This window comes from Corvus kubaryi, unplaced genomic scaffold, assembly GCF_017639235.1.
Source record: "Corvus kubaryi isolate FWS band 111438036 unplaced genomic scaffold, C.kubaryi_AGA036_p1.0 37292, whole genome shotgun sequence".
Lineage (NCBI taxonomy): Eukaryota > Metazoa > Chordata > Aves > Passeriformes > Corvidae > Corvus > Corvus kubaryi.
Genome location: NW_024581091.1, coordinates 1,398,853 through 1,418,581, shown reverse-complemented (window position 1 = coordinate 1,418,581; position 19,729 = coordinate 1,398,853). Strand labels below are relative to the sequence as shown.

Here is a 19,729-nt window from a genome sequence, read left to right as displayed (position 1 = left end):
TCCATAGGGTGTACAGCTGGTTTAAGCACTGCTTAAAATCAAAATCCTTGAGTTTCATGAGCCTCTGCAAAGTCAACTGGAAGTTCAGGTTTTGTTGGGAATGTGACCTTAGAGAGCAAAGAAATAAAACATTCTGTGAATACTAAGTACTACTAGGCTGGTCTTTATTTCTTCCTGTTGATTTCTCTCAGGTATACAAGAAGAATGCCTCTTATTTTATAAATAGTAAATTCTTTGTCAGCTTTCAACTATTAAAAATATGCTTCTTTCATGCACATTACTTTTATATTTAGGGAGATTGATGCATCTGTTTATCCTAAGACTGACACCAGCCTGAGGTAAAACATGAAAAGGTTTGTAGCAAATTATTCCTTTCTTCTCAGAAGAACTCTCATCACTTAAACACTCCTGCTCTCAGCTGTACCATTTGCAAGGACTGGCAGGATACAAAGAAAAAGTACTGTTTGCTTTATGTGGAAACTTTGCTACTCTGGGGATCAGCTCGAGTAAAGCTGGAAAATATGATAATTATATTTTCCTAGCCCAGTGCAAACTAGGCCAGCCCAGGTGGCACCACGAGCCGTGCACAGTGCCCAGTAGCACACAGTGCCAAATTGTGTGGAGCTGTATCTGGCTGCTGGAAGTGTGAGGAGAATCAGGGCAGAGCTAATTCGTGCTCCATTGGTGTGCCCGTGGTCTGTCCACACACACCAGTGCCTTTGGTGTGGGATCAGTGATGGAGCTGGAACAGAGCTGCAAACCGGTGAGGACCTTTAACAATACTTAAGAATCACACATTATAAGAGGGAAATGGAGCTCGCATGTAAGTTTTAATACAAATACCTTGTTTCTCTGCTACATTAGAAATTGAGCACCAAACCAATTCATAATTTGCCATAAAGTCCCGGAGTGACATTTGGAGACTTGGTGTCTTCATGTTCCTTACACAGGAAAAGGTCCCAGCAAAGGTGGGACCAGCATCTCTTCTCCTGATACCCCAAGTCTTTGGGGCTTTTGCTGCGCTTGAGGGAGATTTTATTCAGACTGCAGGTTTGTTGCCAAAGTTATTGCAAACATGCGAGCTGTCTGCAGTCCTGCTTCTCTCAGGCATTCTTCCTGTTGGTCCTGGAGAAGCAGGAGCTGGGATGGCAGGTCAGATATGGACAAAGTATGTCTGCCCCTCATGAGTGTGCTCCCAGACCCAACACCTGCTCTTGGCTTTAGGATATTTGCAAAGGTGCTCTCTGGAACACCACTGTCATGCGTCCTGCGTGGTGAACTTGGTAAAGTTTACAAGCTCGTCCTCCCTAAAAATGGCTTTCACTCAGTTTGGATAATCTTTCCTCCTGGATTCACATTTGAGAAGGCTTTTAGCATAAGGAGAAATTGATAACCTTTTCTGCGTCATTGCTGGAGCAAATCTGGTAGGAAATGAGATCCTTAGGAACAGGTTTTGTGGGATGGTGTTCAAACCTGCACAATCTAATTAATTGTTTGATTTGTCAAGGTTTCATAATTTCTTCAGAGCCTTATTAAATCCCATGAACAACATCTTGCTTTCATTCCTCTTAGACTACATAGGTCTGTTGAAAAGGTCCTATTGTGCGTAAGGATAAAATGAGTTGATCTCTTAGAACTTCTGCTCTTAGGAGGCAATTTCCATTGATTTTGGCATTTAAAGGCAACAGACTATGACAGAATTAGACAAATTAAACCAGAATTTGACAAAAATCTTGATAATTGGCAGTTTAAGGAATGCATTTTCAGATTTTTAGCCTATTTTTTTGCACATTTTATTTAGATCATTGCATTTTGCTATTGATAAGAAGTCTGTTTCAATAAAAAGTTGTTTAAAAATAGCTGTACTAGATAAAGCAGGAATATCTAATGTCAGGTGAGTGAGGGCAGTTTGTATCCCATTATATTTACGTTTTGGTGATGGGCACACTTAAAATCGTGGATTGAAGCTGGCTTTGGACCTGTTCCCTGCTATTTGGCTGCCTGAGCAGCATCATGTGGATTGGAATACTTGGGGTTCCACCTTAGAACAGAGCAGAACTGTGCTGCCTGGAGATTAAAACATACCCAGGAGACACAAGGGTTTAGGTGACTTCATGAAAAAATAGACAGGTTAGGTCTTCGAGTTGTTTTCTAAATACATTCGTCCCTCTGCACCCTCCCCAGCAATGAGACTGGAACATTCCTTTAGCTATTACATGAGGCAGAATCTCCTTTCCAAAGTGTTGGAATGTGCAGCCGATCCAGGCATCTGATGGCTGGAAAAAAAACAGGGATACTGTGCATTTTTTATTATTTTTATTCAAATCACAAAACTTTGGGTCTGTGGCCTCCAGACCATTTGTAAGCTCTGCAATGAGCAGATAACTTGTAATTAATGAGAGATACTAATGTAAATTCCAGTAAAATGAACACATAAAATTCTTGTGAAACATTGAAGTAAAAAACCTTGCGCTTGTGCTCTTGGAGCATGTCGGCCATCAAGGGGTTGATATGATATAATGTAATACGTTGACACAGTGAAACCTAGTTATTAAAAGAGGATTAAAGATACTCTGCTTGAAGACTGAAGAATTCTGCTTTGGGTTTTTTGGTCAGCAGACAATTCCAAGATTTCAGGGTTAATTCCAAATGTCATGTTTTGCCACTATTCATTGATGGTTGCAAATAGCTAAGTTAAAAAAAATAGAAAAAGAGAACAAAAGAGGTTTCAGATATCCCAGTATACTCCAGGAAAGCCTGCCAAATCTCAAGAAAACTGAACTTAGTAACTGAAATTATTAAAATCACAACTCTTTATAGAAATTTCATTTTACTGTGCTTTCATCCTGAGGTATTTAATAGAAAATGTTGCACATAGGATGTTGTACACTTTCCAGGCTTTGTTTGCAAGGTCACTGCTTGTGTGAATACAGCAATTTCACAGCAGATCCCACTATCATGGAAAAGCAGTGCTTCCCACTGGAACATTCACCGGGCAATCAGGAACGGGTAGGCACTGGGTCTGGGTGAGCACATGTTCTCCCCTCACCATATCAGGAAAACTCTGGGCTCTCACACTGGTGTTCCTCACAGCACAGAATTTGGGGGAAGGTAATAAATTCAAGGGCTGCAGATGGAGTGTGCCACACGTTTTTTAATAGTGGTGAAACCAAGGGAATAAAACAGTTTTGGAAAATACTGCTCTTGCTCTGACTGTTGGTGCTTCAATTAATGCTTTCTTTTTGTGGGAGAGGGGTGTGGAACAGCAGAGGGAACAGCCTCTGTAGGTACAGTAAGTTTTGCCCATTAGCAGTGCTCTCTGCAAGTTAAAGGTAAAGCAATAGGAATTAGTCTGTAATAAATCCCAAAACAGCAGTGTAAGAATAAAATGATAACCAAGAGGGAGATGGTGAGTGATCAGAGCATTGGACAAACACTCCATATTCTTGGATTCTCTCCAAGCTCCTGGTACATCATTTAGTACAGGAGCTTTCCTTGCCTCCTGAGTGCCTCAGGTGAAGGCAACTTGCTTATGGCTCTGGGGAATCCTGGAAATGTGGAACTCATCCCCCCTGGAGTTACAAAATGTGGATGGGCTCCTCTTTTTTACAGTGGAAAAGTGTGCAATCGTAGCCACACTGGCTGGAGTTGTTCTTCATCGAACAGTTACACTTCCATGATGTTCTACTGTTTGTTCCATGCCATTTTTATGGGCCTCAGCATTATGGGTTTTGCAGTTAACTGTTTGAAAGGAAGCAAAAGTGATTTCCCAGGAGTGGACCTTTCTCCCCACTAACACTGGGATAATAACACTTGTTTCATATTGCAGTGGGCATAGTTGGAAATGTAAATGTGTAAAGTTTTACTGTCTCATCATTGATAAGAGACACACCCCACTCCCCCTCCCTCCGCAAAAAAGCCTCTGCATGTCGCGATGTATCTTCTGTGTCCCTCTGTGGGCAGAACCAGGGCTGTAAGTGCTGTTACTTGGTAGCTTGGAAGACCAGTTGCTCAGAGTGATGATGTGTCTTTCTGCTACTGCTCAAAAGTGCTCAAGACATGGGATTTTAAATAAGTAACTTTGCTGTGTTAGTGTGAAAAACTAAAAAAGAACTATAAATAACAACATTCTGACACATGCCGTTCTTCTAAACAAAAAACCTCATGTCTTTTAACTTAATTCCCTCTGTCCTGTGTCCATTATCTTTGACTTATTCGTCAGGAAAAGTTTCCCTGATCAGCTTTGCTTTACCTTAACTGGAAAATTTGTTTCAATTTGCAGGGATTCTGTGCTGCATGGTGAAGTTCTCCTCTGAGCAACCCCTCTTCTGAAGGAAACTCAAAAAAACCAGGTGGGTGTGACCCCATTGCTTTGGACGGGCTTGGAACAACCTAGTCTGGTGAAAGGTGTCCCTCCCTGCCTATGGCATGGACGAGCTTTCAGGTCCCTTCCAACCCAGACCATTCCAGGACTCTGTGATTATTTTTAAATATTCCCTGTCCATTGCCCACCACCTTTCCTATATGCTTTGAAACACCATTGGTGTGTAACAAACTCCCCACTGGGTGACATCTCCAGTCTTCAGTTCAGGACAATCCCAAGGTGCAAAAAATCCAGAGGAGACTGCAGGTGTTCTGGGGCACCACTAAATACCGTTATCTCAAGGGCAGCCAGTCAATCGGCTGTTCATCCGCTGGGAATGCAGGGAGGGAGCGGGAAGCTGAGGAGTTTTGATTTAAATGTCAGACTGTTTTGAAGTGCCGTGTGTGCAGTATGTAGGTCAGGGCTGAAGGGATAGACTGGCTCTGCAGAGGTGCTGAGAATGATTAATTTCCCTGGGCAGAATTCTGTGGGTTTTTTTCTTCACTGTGTGCTCAAGTCAAGCTGCAATTTCTCATGGACAATGGGCTCCGGTTTTGGAGCATTTGCCTAAAGGGGAAATTTATCCTGGCAGCTGCTGAAAGGGAAACTCTTGTGGATTGGTATCAGTTTGTGCATTAAAAAAACCGCCATTTTTTTGCTGCGTGTTGGGGAGCTTTTCAAGGATGGTTTGTTTATGTTGCTGCTGTGTTCTCTGCCCATTTGCATCAGTGAGAGGTGATATTTGGGTGCTTTCCAGCAGCTGCCAGGCACTGCGGAAGGTGTGGACCAGACTCCTTTCACTGCTTGAGCAGCAGTACCTACTTTCCTATGGAAAACTGTGCCCTTTCAGTCCTTAGCCCTTTGTATTGCCAAACCAGAGATGCTAATGGAGTAGTATTGTTTTAAACACAATAAAATCCAGCCTCATGGAATACTTAGGGAAGACTTAAAATCTCACTAACTCTCCTTTATAAGAGCACGAGCCTTGTTGCCCTTCTTCCCCATATTCCCAATCAGCCTGAACTTTTGTCTCCAGCAAAACATATAAAAATTGGCTGATGAGTAGTTTATCAGTCTGGAAAAATTGCTTGATATTCTAAAATACTAACTTCAGATATTCTAAACTATTAAGTAGCAGTTTATTGTTTATTTTTTGCCACTTTGGTGTTCACGAATGCAGGAGTGGATTTTTCAAATGGCTTCTGTGATTGTTGCATTGTTGCACAGCCCGTCTTGTTGTGCTTTACAGATTAATAGTTGTCCTGAAATTGTCCAAAGGAATGTGTCTCCAGGGCTTGGGTTTTATTGGGATTGCAGGACGCCCTGCCTTCGCTCCTACTCACTCTTTATATTGTCACACGCCCAGGAGTCCCTGAGAGATGAGAAGCAGGTGGAGGGATTATGCACAGGGAAGACACCGGATGTGTTCTGTGCTGCAAAGATGGTTTAAAGATGGGTTTGCTCAATAATTATCTCAGCCATATCTTCTAACACAGTTTGGCAAGTTTCTCCAACACTTCTGGTAGGTGCATGTGTAACTTGTACATATCCTCAGAGAAGAGCTTCATCATTTGAAAGGAGGCTTGCAAACAGTGCTATTTACTGAATAAAATGTGTTTTCCTGGAATCCTGATGGATTGATTTCTTGCCTCTGCAGTTTTTTCTGGCAGCTGCCCCATTATGGAGTTGTGCCTTCTGGGTCAGAGATGAAAAGAGCTGGCTGTAACCCTGTGCAACTGAAACCCTTTTTCCGAAGGTACAGTAAAATTTTAGCTCTTGAAATGCAGCTTTGCCTACTCAGTAAAGCCTGTGAATTCATATTTTGCAGCAAAGAGAATACTTTGATTCTTTGTTGCTGGACACCTTTGGTTGCTGCAGGCTTTTTGAGGCGTCTAAATCAAAAATACCCTCTTTTCATTTTGACCTCTTTTTCATGAATCACGGAAAAAACCCCATGATCTGGGATTCTGTTTGTGTGTAAGTGTATAATTTCCAAATAATTGCTTCTGATGCAGTAGAGTCATATTACATGGGAAAAAGATACTGTTAAGGATACTTACAGAGGTTTTACGTTGAGGACTGCCAATTTTTCTCAGCCCTACCTTTAAAAGATTGTTGGTCTGCTGACAGCTCTTGGGGTCTGAAATATTTTCAATATTTATGGTGGGAAATGGCATCACAGTGTTAAGATAAATTCTTCAATCCTGAAGCAGAGCTTGGAAGTGAAATGACAGGAAAAAATATGGGGAAGTAGATGAGTTTTGTATGGTTTTTTGTCACCGCTCAGATCACACCCAAATCTGAGGGCTTTCTGATTTTCAAGCAGAATTTTCATTTCTGCAATACCCTTTTAAAGTTCCAGATTTCAGCTGAAACTATTAAACCAGTATGAAAGAATCTGTGCTGGAGAGATTTCCAGCCAGATTGAAACACAATCAGTACTGGAATTTTCATTTGAAAAATCTGATCTTGCAAAACTGCTTTGTGTGTTTCCAGGCCATTGCAGTCTGGACAATCTAAGATAAGCAACTAAACTCCACGAATTTCTTGCAGCTAAATCTGACTTGCAGGGACTCACTCACACCACAGGCAAACCTCCCATGTTAGAGGCTTGTAGAGATAAAAAAACCACGGCTCCCAAAGTTGTTTAAAAGCACTTCATCTGGTTTTAAATAATTTGATTTTTTCAGTTTTGAATGTCAACATTATTTTTTCTATTTTTTGGATGGAGGAGTTTTGTTGTTTTTAGTAGTATCTGTACATGAATTTAACTGGTTTAAGATTTTTTTTTTTGTAGAAACCACAAACAATTCTATTAATTTTAGAGATCTCAGAATTTCTGGAACTATATTCAGAAGTATAAAACTGGTTCATTTTTCCTGGATTTGAGTGTCCTCCTACCAAACTCAGAATTCTCAGAATTCTCTCAGAAAGTACAGACCTGTCCATTTTCCAGGGCCACTTAGGAGCTGTGGACGTGTAATCACTTTAATTGCATCAGGGTCTAAATGCATGTTATCAGGGAGGAATTACTTTTTCTCAGAAGTGACTGACATTCCCAAAAAATGTCCATTTCCTCCCCATTTTTGGGAGAAGAGTTTGAAAGGCAGCATTGTGGTCATCCTTTCTGATCTGCTGTTTCATTGAAGGAGGTAAAAGGGGATCTCACAATTTGAGAGAAGAAAGTCCTCCAGGAGTAGGATGTGATGTGCTGGCTGCTTCGTTATGGAATTCTCAGGAGAAGCAGAAGGAGGGCTCTTCTAGTGTGTTAGGTGGTTTGTTGGATGGGTTTTTTCGTTTAGTTAGTTGGGTTTTTAATTCATCCAGATTTTTCCTTCCTCTCCTTCCATTACAACACACTGGAGTTTCTGGGAAGGGGTAGCAGTGTGGAGCCATGGCTAGAAAACCTGAGGAAAATTGGTTGAATTGGTGAACTTCTCCCATCTCCCGTAGTCCGTCTGTACAGAAAGTGAAGCATTTCATTATTATATTTACCAGTCTTTTGCGTTTTGAAGGGAACATTCAGAATATCCTTAAATTGAACACCATGACTTGGAATGTCCCAGTTTTAGGGAGGTGAGTGCTTCTGCAGGTATGCTAATCGTTTTTTTGTATGACAACAGCCATAACAGCAAATCAAAGCAATTTACATCTGATTCTTCTCTTGCTTTGAGATTAGAAGACATTCCCTGAAATGCCCCTTGAAGAGCTGCATCCAAGGAAACCAAGGAGCTTTGGCACTAGGGGTTTGTGTAGTGTTGCTGCTTGGAGAATCCCTGCACCTGGCAGGTCAGGTCCTGCTCTCAGCACCTTGTTTGCTTGAGTCTTTCTGAAGTTCTTAGTCAGAGGAACAAGGAAAAATGGCAGTCTGTTACGCCCACGTCAATTTAAGAAACAAAGGATTTAATAGTGTCTAATTTTTATGCTAATTTTGAAAAACTATATCAGAACTTTGAGAGTCCAGTTCTTGACTCTAAATTTGATTAACCATTTTTCTAGCTCCTTGCCACAAAGCAATATAGAGAATCCTGATTGTTTTGTCTGAACTGGCATGTTGTAAATTAAATCCTCCTTCTACAGGGAATCCATACCCTGAGTTCCCCCTCTGTGTAATAGATTTTTCTTAGGAAATAAAGTGTGTTTTTTAAATTCTTGTCCTCTTCAGTGAGGGACCAGACAGCCATCAAAGCTGCAGTGAAGGTATGTGAGCACCCTCAGCTACCTCAAAGGCAGGGTATGGCAGTTCTCCTGGGGCTAGTATGAAGTGATAGATTCAGAAATGTGCTGGTGAACATGGGAAATCTGCAAATATTGAGGTTATTGAGTCCAACAGATATTAAATATTTATTTTGCATTTTTTACTTTAAAAGAAGAAAAAAATGAACGTGAAGGAAATCTCATTTTGAATTATGGATCTCATAGTCCTCAAAAGAGTAACCACTTAAGTTTAGCCAGAGAAAAATTAATATTTCCTGCTTAGGATTGTATTCTTGAGATACTCATCAGTCCATGCAAGAGTATTACATCACTGTCCTCTGGGAATATCCATTTCCATCTTTGTCCGTCCCATTCTGTAAAACACTCCGTGAGAATGAAATGATTCCCTGAATGAAATCTCATTTTCTTTGACCTCTTCCCTGCTGAGGAACCCTATAAACACAGTACAGAATTAAGTAGCATAGAGGAAGCGAAGCTATACTTTTATATTAAAAATATTATTAAGGCTTCTGCATCTGGGGATGTTTATTCCCAGTCTGGAGAGTGGCACTGGTGTTCAGGGGGACCATGTCCCTGGTTTCCATAGGTGTGGCATAGGTGTGATTATCCCTATTGGTTGGAATCTTCATTTTGGAAAGAAAATCTATCCAGAGCCTGTTGAAAGGAAATGGGGCATGGTCAGAAATGATTGTTCCTCCATACAGCATGCAATGCACTGTTCCCTCTGATGGATTTGTACCTGGCTGAGGACATCAGCAGCAAAGCAGTGATATTTCAGCTGCTGTAGGTGGTCGCAAGGAACTGGTGCTGGGTTTGCTTAGAGCCAGACTGCTTGACATCATAGAATCCTAAAATCATTGGGGTTGGGAGGGGTCTTAGAGCCCCCCTCATCCCAAACCCCTGCCATGGGCAGGGACACCTTCCACTAGACCAGGATGCTCCAAGTCAGAAATAAAGAGCTTAAAGCATGGGTTTGCTCGGAGAATTTGGGACTTTGGGAGCTTCTCCATAATCAACATGAAATTAGTGACATTTCCATTGCATTTCACTCATGTTCTGTGTTGCTGGCACAAAAATGTCACTTTCTAAAGAGCAGATGTTATTGCTCTTAGGATGCCCCTTTTCACTGTGTTTAGCATTCAGGATGTTCCTGTGGCTGGAGTCAGATAATGGCTTTGTTGTTGTTGTTGTTGTTGTTGTTGTTTTAAAGTCTATAAACACTGGCCTTTAACCAAACCTTACAGCAAGAATGTTTCTGTACTGAATGAAGAGGGGAGTGAGTCAGGCTCTTTGTCTACTTTTGGAAGTATTATTGGAATATGATAGTAAGTTGTTCCTGTTGACATCTGTACGTAGATAGGAAGGGAATGTGGGAGGTCTGATGTTGAGTGGGACCACACCTGTGCCAGGACTATAGGAAAAACCTCTGTTTTCTCCTCTTCCATTTTTAAAGCTCCATGTTTCCACATGGAAAGATAACTGTTATTTACAGGGACTCAAAGAGAAACTACTAAGGCCCATCCCTTTTGCAGTGCTCTGGATTTTGCTGCAGAGATACAGCAAATTCCAGAACCTGGTTGAAAGATGTGTGGCCAGTTTTAGCTAATCTTCAATCCAATTTACAGACACTCCACAAGAAAGTATATTCATGTTGGCCTGGACATTCCAACTGCTCCATGAAAAATGTAATTCTAAGGCTTATGGCAGATTTTAGGCTATTTTATATTTGTTACGGATGTTTTATCAAGCTATAATTTAGGAATTGACTCTGAATTAAATTTATTCAGTGAGAAATCATGCTGGATATTGCTGGTGAGCAAGATTTCTAACAGCTCCTGGTTTTGACAGCCTTGGAAGCATAACAGGAGTAGCCTTTCCGGTTTCCTACATTCCTTCAGTTTTCAAAGGGGCTTTTAGTCATTTCAGTTTGGCTCTTCAGGAGAATATGAACTCCAGTTCTTAATTCATTGCACTATGTGTACATCCTCAGAGTCTGTTCTGTTGGAGAGAGCTTGGATGGCTTTGATTCATATGACATTTCTTTTATCCCTCTTTTTAAGTTGATACAGGAGCAATGCTGAATAATGCTAAATTCAGTGTTTATGTGGCAGGCTCCAAAGGTCCCTCTGAAGCTGCATTGTTTCTAGAACAAGATGTTCTCTCAGGGTCACGTTTATGGGGGTTAGGTGTGAGCACAGGCTGGGGCACAGCACCAGTACAAAAAAGAAGGCAGAGTCTATCCCAAAAACATGAGAGCAGCTGCCTATGGAAGCTGGCCTGGCCTGGGGCAAGTGGATAAGCATGTAAAGCCTAAGAAAACTAGGCATTGTTTCCTTAGGAAAGTTTGTTTAACTAATAGACTTAATTTCCCAATGGTTATCTTTAAATTAGAATTTTTACAATCCTTTGCCTGATTAATTCAAGATGTACTTTTTTTTTTCCTTCAAGGACTCTTAAATCCCAGGAGAATCCCTTTAAACATCTGTTCTGTCTTCTCTGGAGATAGTGATGGGTGGCTGCTGTGATACTGTAATTAGATGTGGCTCCTTGATTAACCGGGATTCCTGTGTCCACCTGGTAACATCTTTTAATTGGAGCATATAGGTGCGTCCTGTAAGTGAAGTAAATGCATCCATCAAAATGCTGAAGTGGAATTCAGGGCTTGTTTTATTTATTTATTACTTATATTTTATACATGTAATTATCTAAGCTCTTTTGTGTATGATTTTGGGAAATTATCACAGGTTGAGTTCATGGTTTGGTGCGAGTACAACAAGTACAATGATTTATGTGCATCCAGTGAATATTATTTTACCTCATGAAGGATAAAATTCCCAAAACTCAGTACTGATCTAATACTACTCTTACCCAGTTGCCACAGGTTTGAGAGGCAGTTCTTGTTGTAAACTTGTGTGGCCTTGTGTATTACTTCTTCCTTACGTCTTTTGCGAAAAGGTTCTGGCCATTTTGTTAAGTGCATGGGCCTGCTGGTGTGTAAAACACCAGCCTGGCTTTACTTAGCAGACCAAGCTCTTGTTGGAATTTAAAGGAAAAGTAATATTTTAAGTCCTGGACAATTACAAATGAGAGCTGGATGTAGCAGCTTGTCTCTCGGTGGACAGGCCGAGTCGCAGACCCCTCAGTTCCTGTGGCTCAGTCTATAGATTGATCTAAATGTGTCTGTTCTTGGATTTCAGGTCTGGACCTGAGTCAACTGAACTTCTCCAGTGTGTGGTGATCATTAAATTTGACTTAGAGCCATTAGAAAATGTGCTGGAAAACTTGGAGTTGTCTCTGAATTGCCATTCAAGCGATGTGTGTAAGAAAAGCCTACCAGGTATTCACACTTGACATATTATGACTTTTTTTGCTTTGCCAAAGGAATGGATTCCAGAGAAGTACCAGATTATCTCTGCTAAGGCCAGTGGCCAATTTCTAGTATAAAGAAAGAAAAATAATACTCCAGCCTTACTTTATTGTGGTAGTGGTTGTAATGGGGCTGGTGACAAAGGAGTTAGTTGGTAACTTTCTTTTCTGTTGAAGATGCCACTTAGGATTGAGTTTGGGAAAGGATGACATTCTTAACTACTGGCTGAATGCTCTGCACAGGGAAGCTGGGTTTGGAGATGAAACACTGAGTTTATACTCCCTCTCACTAATCATTAAATACACGAGGAGCCGTGACAGATGGGCCATGTTCCACATTTTCAGAGCGTATTTCAGAATTAATTGTGCTGACAACATTTTAGAAAGAGCTCCAAACTCTTTTCTCTCTGGCAACAGTGGCTTCTGGCTGCTGTCAGGCAGATGAACATGTTTTTCTGGGTTTATTAATTTGGGTTTGGCTCACATGCTCACTGTACAGGTAATTGGAGGAATGGGGGGAGCATTACCTATGCTCATTAACCAGGCTTCAAATACTTGCAGCCATCAACAGCTTTTTACCTGAGTGCCTGTGGATTTGGGAGGGGGAATAGCTCTGGGACTAGATAAGGAGAGGTGGGAGGGAAGCATGGAACAGGATCCCCACTGTGTTGTTGTTTGTGGCCAATATAGATGGCTGTCAGCAATCCAGAGGGCTGAGGTCTGGTCTGCAGAGAATTCCAGCATGGTTTAGTCTAGACTAAACATTTTTGGGTGCACTGAGTCTATCACTCTCGCTCAGGTTCCTCTGCCAGGGGCTAATTGGAGCTGATGATTGCCTGCTATGAGAATTGCAAATTCCATTTCGAAGGTGCTTTTTTTTTGTTCTTTTCCTTTTTGAAAAAGCAGTTTACAGGTTTTGGCAAGAGCCTGTTTTTGGCTCTAAAACGACAGAAATGCTTCCAGCATAGATTTAGGCATAACTGTTAATATTCTCCAGATTCCTTCATTGAAAAACCATGCCAGTTACAAACAAACAAAAATCCACCCCTCTCTCCAATTTGGTTAGCCAAATTTACTTTCTATTCCTCTCTTTTCAGTCCATAAAAGCTCTTTCCTTCAGGCCTTGAAATGCAGAATGCATTCCTTCGTTCTGGTTTTGACAGACGTCCATTATATGTTTCTCCCACAAAATTTGCCTGTTGTGGTGGGATTTCCAAAGCGTTCCCCCTCAGCCTCATATTTCTGTGGCTGGAGTCAGCGGGATCAGTGTTAGACTGACTCTGGATGCCCTGGAAATCTCCTTCTTGCTCAGACACTTTGTTTTTTGTTCATTCGTTTCTTAAAAAACATTTTACCTGGATAGACCATGAATAATACCTTTACTTCATTCTGGTTTTCAACATGTATTACTTGTCAGTAAGAACAAAAGGAAGATGATGCATAGTGTACTAAGATGGATGTTAGGAATTGTTGAAGGTTTTCTTTCAAATTTTAACAGGAGTTTTGAAGCATCTTCTTACCCCATCTTCAGCTTTGTCCATTATAGGAAGAAACCTGAAGGGCAGATATTTTAATGGTGGGAAATCAATCAAAGGTTTTTATGAGAAGAGATATCAAAAGCCAGTCACTGTTAAAATTAAAGTTTGAGGTTTCCTTATGAGTTTTTTTTTGTGTGTTCATAGTGCTAATTCAGAAACAAGGAGATGCTGTAAAAGCTGTGAAGTTTTTAATAATGCAATTTAATTAACGTACATTTCCAAATTCTTTTAAAATCAAAGCCAGATCCAGAAGCAGCTGCAGGAAGGCTGCAGAACTGATGGAAAGGTGAAAACCAGAACCTTTGCAGAGGAAGACAGCTTATCACATAGAGATCTTCAGGCTGTTGCCTCAAGAAATGGTGTTTATAAGCATAAGGTAGAGATTGGGATTGGGATCAGAATAAGGCTCTGACTGGCATGAGATAAAAAGTTTCTGCTTCTCAAAAATCCATTGGAAGCGAGTCAAGGTTTGAGGACTTGGATTTAAAAGATCTAATCATCACCCTTCCATACATTGCTGTACTAATCAGATAAATATTGTCTTCTCTTTGTGTGGTGAAGTTAATTTCAGTATTATTCTGAAAGTCCTAGCTCAGCTGTCTGGCTGGATGGGAAGAAATGCAGACTCCCAGAAAAATTCTCCTCACTTACTCATGGTTTTTCTATGGTAAAGCCTGTTTTGTGATGAGTCAGGCAGTTCTGACTCCCATTTTGTGGGATAAAACTCCTGACATACTGTATTCCTAGCAGCCTCTAGGAATCTTGGGAACCTCCAAGTTTATTCCAGCTCTCCTGAGATTGCTGCAGGGTCTTCGGAGCAGCCAAAGCAGATATCTCTTTGCAGAGAAATCTTCTCCTGGAGGGTCTGCCTTCTGTGCCCTCTTATTCCTTGGAAAGGCTTCTGAGGAAGTGACAGCTGACTGATCCTAACAGGGTCATAGGAATTTGATTCTTTGACGTTCCTCCTATAGATGAGAGAAATTGTTGAAGGTAAGTACACACAAAGAAGAAGTGAGATGCAATGAGGAATGCTAATTCGAGTTTGAGACTGTGCCGTGTCTGTCCAGGTGAAAGTCAAGGTAAAATGTTTTTGTAATTGATTTTTTTTAAGGAGTCCAAGGCTGATCTTTAAATAAAGCATTTGCACTCACTTGTAGGAGCTTAAGCCAGTTGTGTGCCCTCTAATTACATCAGCCCAGGAATGGAGATGTTGGGAACAGCACCAAATACTACAGGAGCTGCCAAGAGTGATTTATTCCAAGCATCCATGCGGAATCTTAGCCTGTGCTGAAGTCACAATGTATTTTAGCAGTAATTCTTTGACTCTCTGCTGTGGTGTTAGTTCAGTCATGGCCTTGTAACAGCCAAAGTGGAAAATGCTGGAGAAATGCCATGTTAAAACACATAATGCCAGAACTGGAAATATTGGGCTCTTACATCGTTGTAAAAATGAGGATATAACACACCTGAAACAAGAACTCAAATAATTTCTTCTCAAACCATAAAAACAATGAGATAAATAATACTAAACAGCATCGCTCCATTAAATCAATGAATTTGCCTTGGTTTACACCAGCTTAGTGTCACAACACATTTTTTACACTAAGGTGAGCTGTACCTGGGAGATGTACAAAGGATTTTTCTCTTAAAGAAACCTGGGATCAAAAAAAAAGAAGTAATAAAATGTAGAAGAGGCCTTGTCACATGGTTTGAATTTACCTGGCCCATAGCCAGCAGCCATAGGTTTGATTTGTATCCCAGCAGGTCACTGCAGAGCATAGCATTTCTGTTAAAATGTGCTCAAATTTGTTAAAAGGCAGGGGACACACGTCGTGTGTGATCAGTTATCAATTTTAATAGCATTTCCCTACAAAAGTCATCAGGAAAACTGCTGTATGCATTCCTGTGGCCTGTTTTGCTCTTTCTTCTAATATTTGGTTTTTGTTTTTACTGTACTTAAACTCATTACCTATTCTAAATTCTTCCCAAATGGCAAATTAGGGCATTTTGCATCATCATAATAAAAGCTGAAATACATTGTAACAGAATTAATCCATTGATTAGAAAAACGGTTTAAAAATCAATCACTATAATTATTTTAACTAAGTCCGTAAAGGATAAAGGCTATTTCTTGGCTCAGGTGATGCCGCTGGTGAACAACCTTACAAACCTATAGCAAGTTTCATCTCTTACCTCAGAATAAGTCAGAGTGAGTAATCTCTGGTTTTTTTCTTTAAATGCTCAGCACATTATTTGTTTATTGTTATTTCTTATTTTATCTCTGTCTTCAATGTGAGCAATCCTTCAGAGTTTTGCCCTTCATGGAAGCAGGATTAAACCTCCTAAAAGCCAGCAGTAGTATGAAAAAAGGGTACCAGGCAGGCTTTAGCCTCTTGGGAAAAGGAATTCCAGTAAGGAGCACTACATCTCAGAGTATCATAAAGCCTTCCTTGAAATTGGAAAGTTCTAATTTTAAACTGCTGCAACTGATGAAGATCTTGGCACTGTCTCAAGTGATCAGCTCCCCACAGGCTCTTCTTCAGCCTTCCTGCCTGTGCCTTGATTAAATTGATGGATTCTGAAGGGAAGCCTCAGAAAACCACCATTTTAGGTATATTTATGGCATGGTATTTTTTCAGAAACCAGTTGATGGTAGTTAACATAGAGCAGCAGCAGCACTGTGCTTCATTTTTACAGAGCAATAACTCCCTTCAGAAGCAGCCCAAATTTGAGGCTGATGACAGCATTATTGTGCAGAAAAATGGAGGTGTCAGTTCTCTCCCATCTCTCAGACTGAGAGGGAAATCATTTGGTGCTCACAGTAATCAGGACAGAGTCATTAACATATTAATAGAGAAATTATATTTCCCTGTCTCTGTCCCTGGCTATGTTTTGATCTCCAGCCTTCCCAGACTCTGGTGATTGCTGCAGCTGAAGTCCAGAGTGTCCAGGGTCGAAGAGTGACAAAAGGAGTCAGAACATCAAAAAACCTGTGAAACCTGAAGAGGCTACTGCTGTTCTGTGTTCCTGGGCTGCAGGATTCAAACACCAAGGGAGAGGAGTGAAGGAAAGGCTAAACCTCAAGTTTACCTGCCTAGTCTGGGAAGAATAAATGAATAGCATGCAAGTGATAAGGTATAAAGTGATCAAATGCTTCCTTTTTGGTTCTTTCATCCTTTCACAGGTGATGAGAGCAAAGACATACCTGAGAAAGTACCAGGGGCTTTGAACAGATGCTGACTAAACATCTGTGGGATGTTGAGGAGCTGACTTCAGCATCGTGTAATGAAAGGAAATGCTGAGGTTAGGGTTTCTCATGGGATTTTTGGGTAGTTACTGCCTGCGTCTGTACCACTGTGATGTGGGGGACAGTTCAGACTCCTCTTTAGGGAATGCCTCGGTGACTTGTGTGCTGTGTGGATGAATACTTTGTCTGGAGTATGTACTGCTCCATTTCACCAGCAGCCACCATGAGCAGAGGACTGGGAAAATCAGTTCTGTCGGCCAGCTTGGCAAATTTGGAGTTGGTATTAATCAAGGATACAAACTTTAGAATATAAGTGACTTTGTGTTCTTAGTGGGATGGGAGTTACGGGTGGGATATGTGATGTTTGTAGGAGAGGCACAGAGATGAGTTACCTTAGGACAGAAAGCCCCTTTCCATGTTACATTGCAGCATGTTTATGTCACACGTGGGACAGTAAGAGCACTTTAGTCTTCATCCCTTTGCCTCCTCAGCCCTTGCAAAGGCAGACAGCTGTTGGCACCACTCCTGTCTCGTGTCCTTCCCCAGTGGAAAACATCCGTTTTCTGTTTGTGCCTTCCTTGGGAGAAGAACAACTTTTTGGGACTGTCACTGCTTCTTCCCTTTGTTCTGACCTGATGCTGGGGGGACAAGACAAGAATGGGGAAGGATGACTTCTCTTTTAAATGACTAACCTAAGAGAAAAAGCCATAGCTGGCACCGGAAAGGAGAGAAAAATCAATGGCTGTGTCTGATGTAAAGGAAGAAGCAGGAGCAGCGAAGCTGCCTTAGCAGCTCTGCCCCACCTCAATCTCTAGTGCAGCATGCGTTGATGCTGCTGTCTGCCTTTGGAACACTCATTTGCCAATGCATGTCTGGTAAAACTGAGCTCAGTGGATGTGGAGAAGGTCAGTGGATTTGAAAAAAATCCAGAACTATCCAGAACTTAATGGAGTTTGCTGCACTGCGGCCATCAGGTTGATCTATCTGTGTGTCTGTGTGAGGAGTTTTGCATTAAATGGTCCATTTACACTGGATAAGTGGCAGCTAAACAGAATTTAATTATATCTCTAAGAGCAAGCAAGCCTTTTCCAGTTTAATGAGAGTGAGGAAAGTCCACTATTGCCATTTATAGTCCAATCTTCCAGTAATCTGATATTGCCCCAAGTAGACCCTGAGAGAAGTATCCTGTATTTCAGAGTCTTCATCATGGTACAGGAGCACTTAAGTTGGTTCTGCCATCTCTATTTCCTTTTGGTGTGGAGTTGCTGAGATAATACCTTTGTTTAAGGGAAATGAAGTCAGAGTTAAGGAAATCCCAGCCCTAGGGGCTGTTCAGACATTTGAATATATTCCCTTTTATATAATTTCAGTGGGAGAACTTTGGGAAATACCAGCTGCCTCTCTCCTTATTTAATTTTCTATGGACTTTTTCTTTTCATTTTGTATTCAGTCTTAACTTGTAAGTACATATCTCTGCCTTCTTCGTGTTTAAGTCTCTGCTTTGCTATTTCTGTTTCCCTTGCCATTCTCTGCTTTTACACTCCCTTCCTAGGGAAGTAGGAAAACTCAGGTGTTAATACTGGAGTGATTTTTAGTGCTGTAGTTTCAGCGTTGAAACTTGCAGCTTTCCCTTGCTTTCCTCAAGCTGATGAAATCTTCTGTGTGAGAGCAGTGGCACTTTTCTTCTGTGTAGATCTCAGAGTGAGCAATTATTCTTAATCCATCCAGAGTAAAACTCACAGTTATATCATTTCAGCACAGCTCTGTGTCATTCCAGTAGGAATATCCAGCTGAAATGGATGATACTTTGCCAGGATTTAAAAGGAACCTTCCTTAGGACAACATTTCTCTTTCATCTGAAGTTGTTCCCTTTTTCATTGTATTAGTACAGGTTTTTCAGCTGGTTGTTTTAACTCATTGTTTTTCTGAAGATCAGCAAGATTTCTGTATGGGGTGTTTATTTTAAATATTTTACAATGTAAAATGTACAGATCCAACTTGAGCCTCATTAAAAGAACGTTGCCAAAAATGGAAAGCCTTCAGAGGCCTATTAGAGTGAATTATCCTAATGAGAAGCATGAATTCTGTCTTAACAGTTCAAACTGCTTCAGTGGATCTGGAATTTTCCCAAAACCCACCAGAATTTAAGGACCTGTGTTTGTCTGGCTTCCCTTGCCTTGTAACCAGGACAGAGAGCAGCCAAGTGCTGTCTCTGCCAGCTGTATATTCAGAATATCATTTAAACAAAATACTTAACTAATAGCAGAAACAATTTTGGCTTTGCTGAGCACATGTAAGATATTTTTAGATAAAAATTCTCATTATCATTGCTAACAGAAAAGACTTGCTTTTCTTCCTGTAATAATTTCATATGGGTGAGCAATGGGAGTTAAAACTCATACCCTAGTCTCTGTTGTGAGCCATTCAGCAGGATGGAGAGCAAGGAAATGAAGGTCCAAAGCAATCAGAACTGTCATTTTGAATGTAGTCTCCCCACTGGTCATGGCCCAAGGTTTTAGGTGAATGTTCCCATGAAAAAATAGTTGCTTTGTGTAAACTATCTCTGCATTGTCTGCTTTAATTGTAAAAGCATCAAGTGGCATTTCCTTCCCCATGAAATTCCTTGGCCTTGTATTGCCAGATGTGGCCATAAGTCATACAGCTGTAAATCAAACCAGTCCCTTTCTTCATCTTGCTGAAAGCTGCTATTCTCAGATGTGCTTTGCTACTGGTTCCCCCTCAAAATGAGAAGGTACTGTTACAGCATGATACATAAACGTAATCTGCAGTTCTTCTTCCTTTTTTCTGAGGCTGATAAGCGGTTTGAAATGGTGATGTGTTACTCGCAGTGCTCATATGGAGTTGGAATGGTGCCCTGGAACCAATTCCCGATGCACCGGAACCCTTGGCCCTGGCCATATGTGTCAGTCTTCTGGCACCTCCTTCCTTACAAAATTAAGTAGATTTTTGCCCCTCTGCTTTATGCTGTTTTATGTA

General features: G+C 41.0%; 1 long non-coding RNA gene across 1 annotated transcript in view; it reads left to right on the top strand.

Moving 5' to 3' along the window:
* The first annotated feature begins 695 nt into the window (after nucleotides 1-695).
* LOC121664000 overlaps nucleotides 696-19,729 on the top strand; it is a 28,267-nt gene continuing 9,233 nt past the window's right edge. The window contains exons 1-4 of the long non-coding RNA XR_006015839.1: nucleotides 696-4,352; nucleotides 6,021-6,119; nucleotides 11,030-11,185; nucleotides 11,779-11,918. This is a non-coding gene — a long non-coding RNA (uncharacterized LOC121664000). The remainder of the gene's footprint in view (nucleotides 4,353-6,020; nucleotides 6,120-11,029; nucleotides 11,186-11,778; nucleotides 11,919-19,729) is intronic.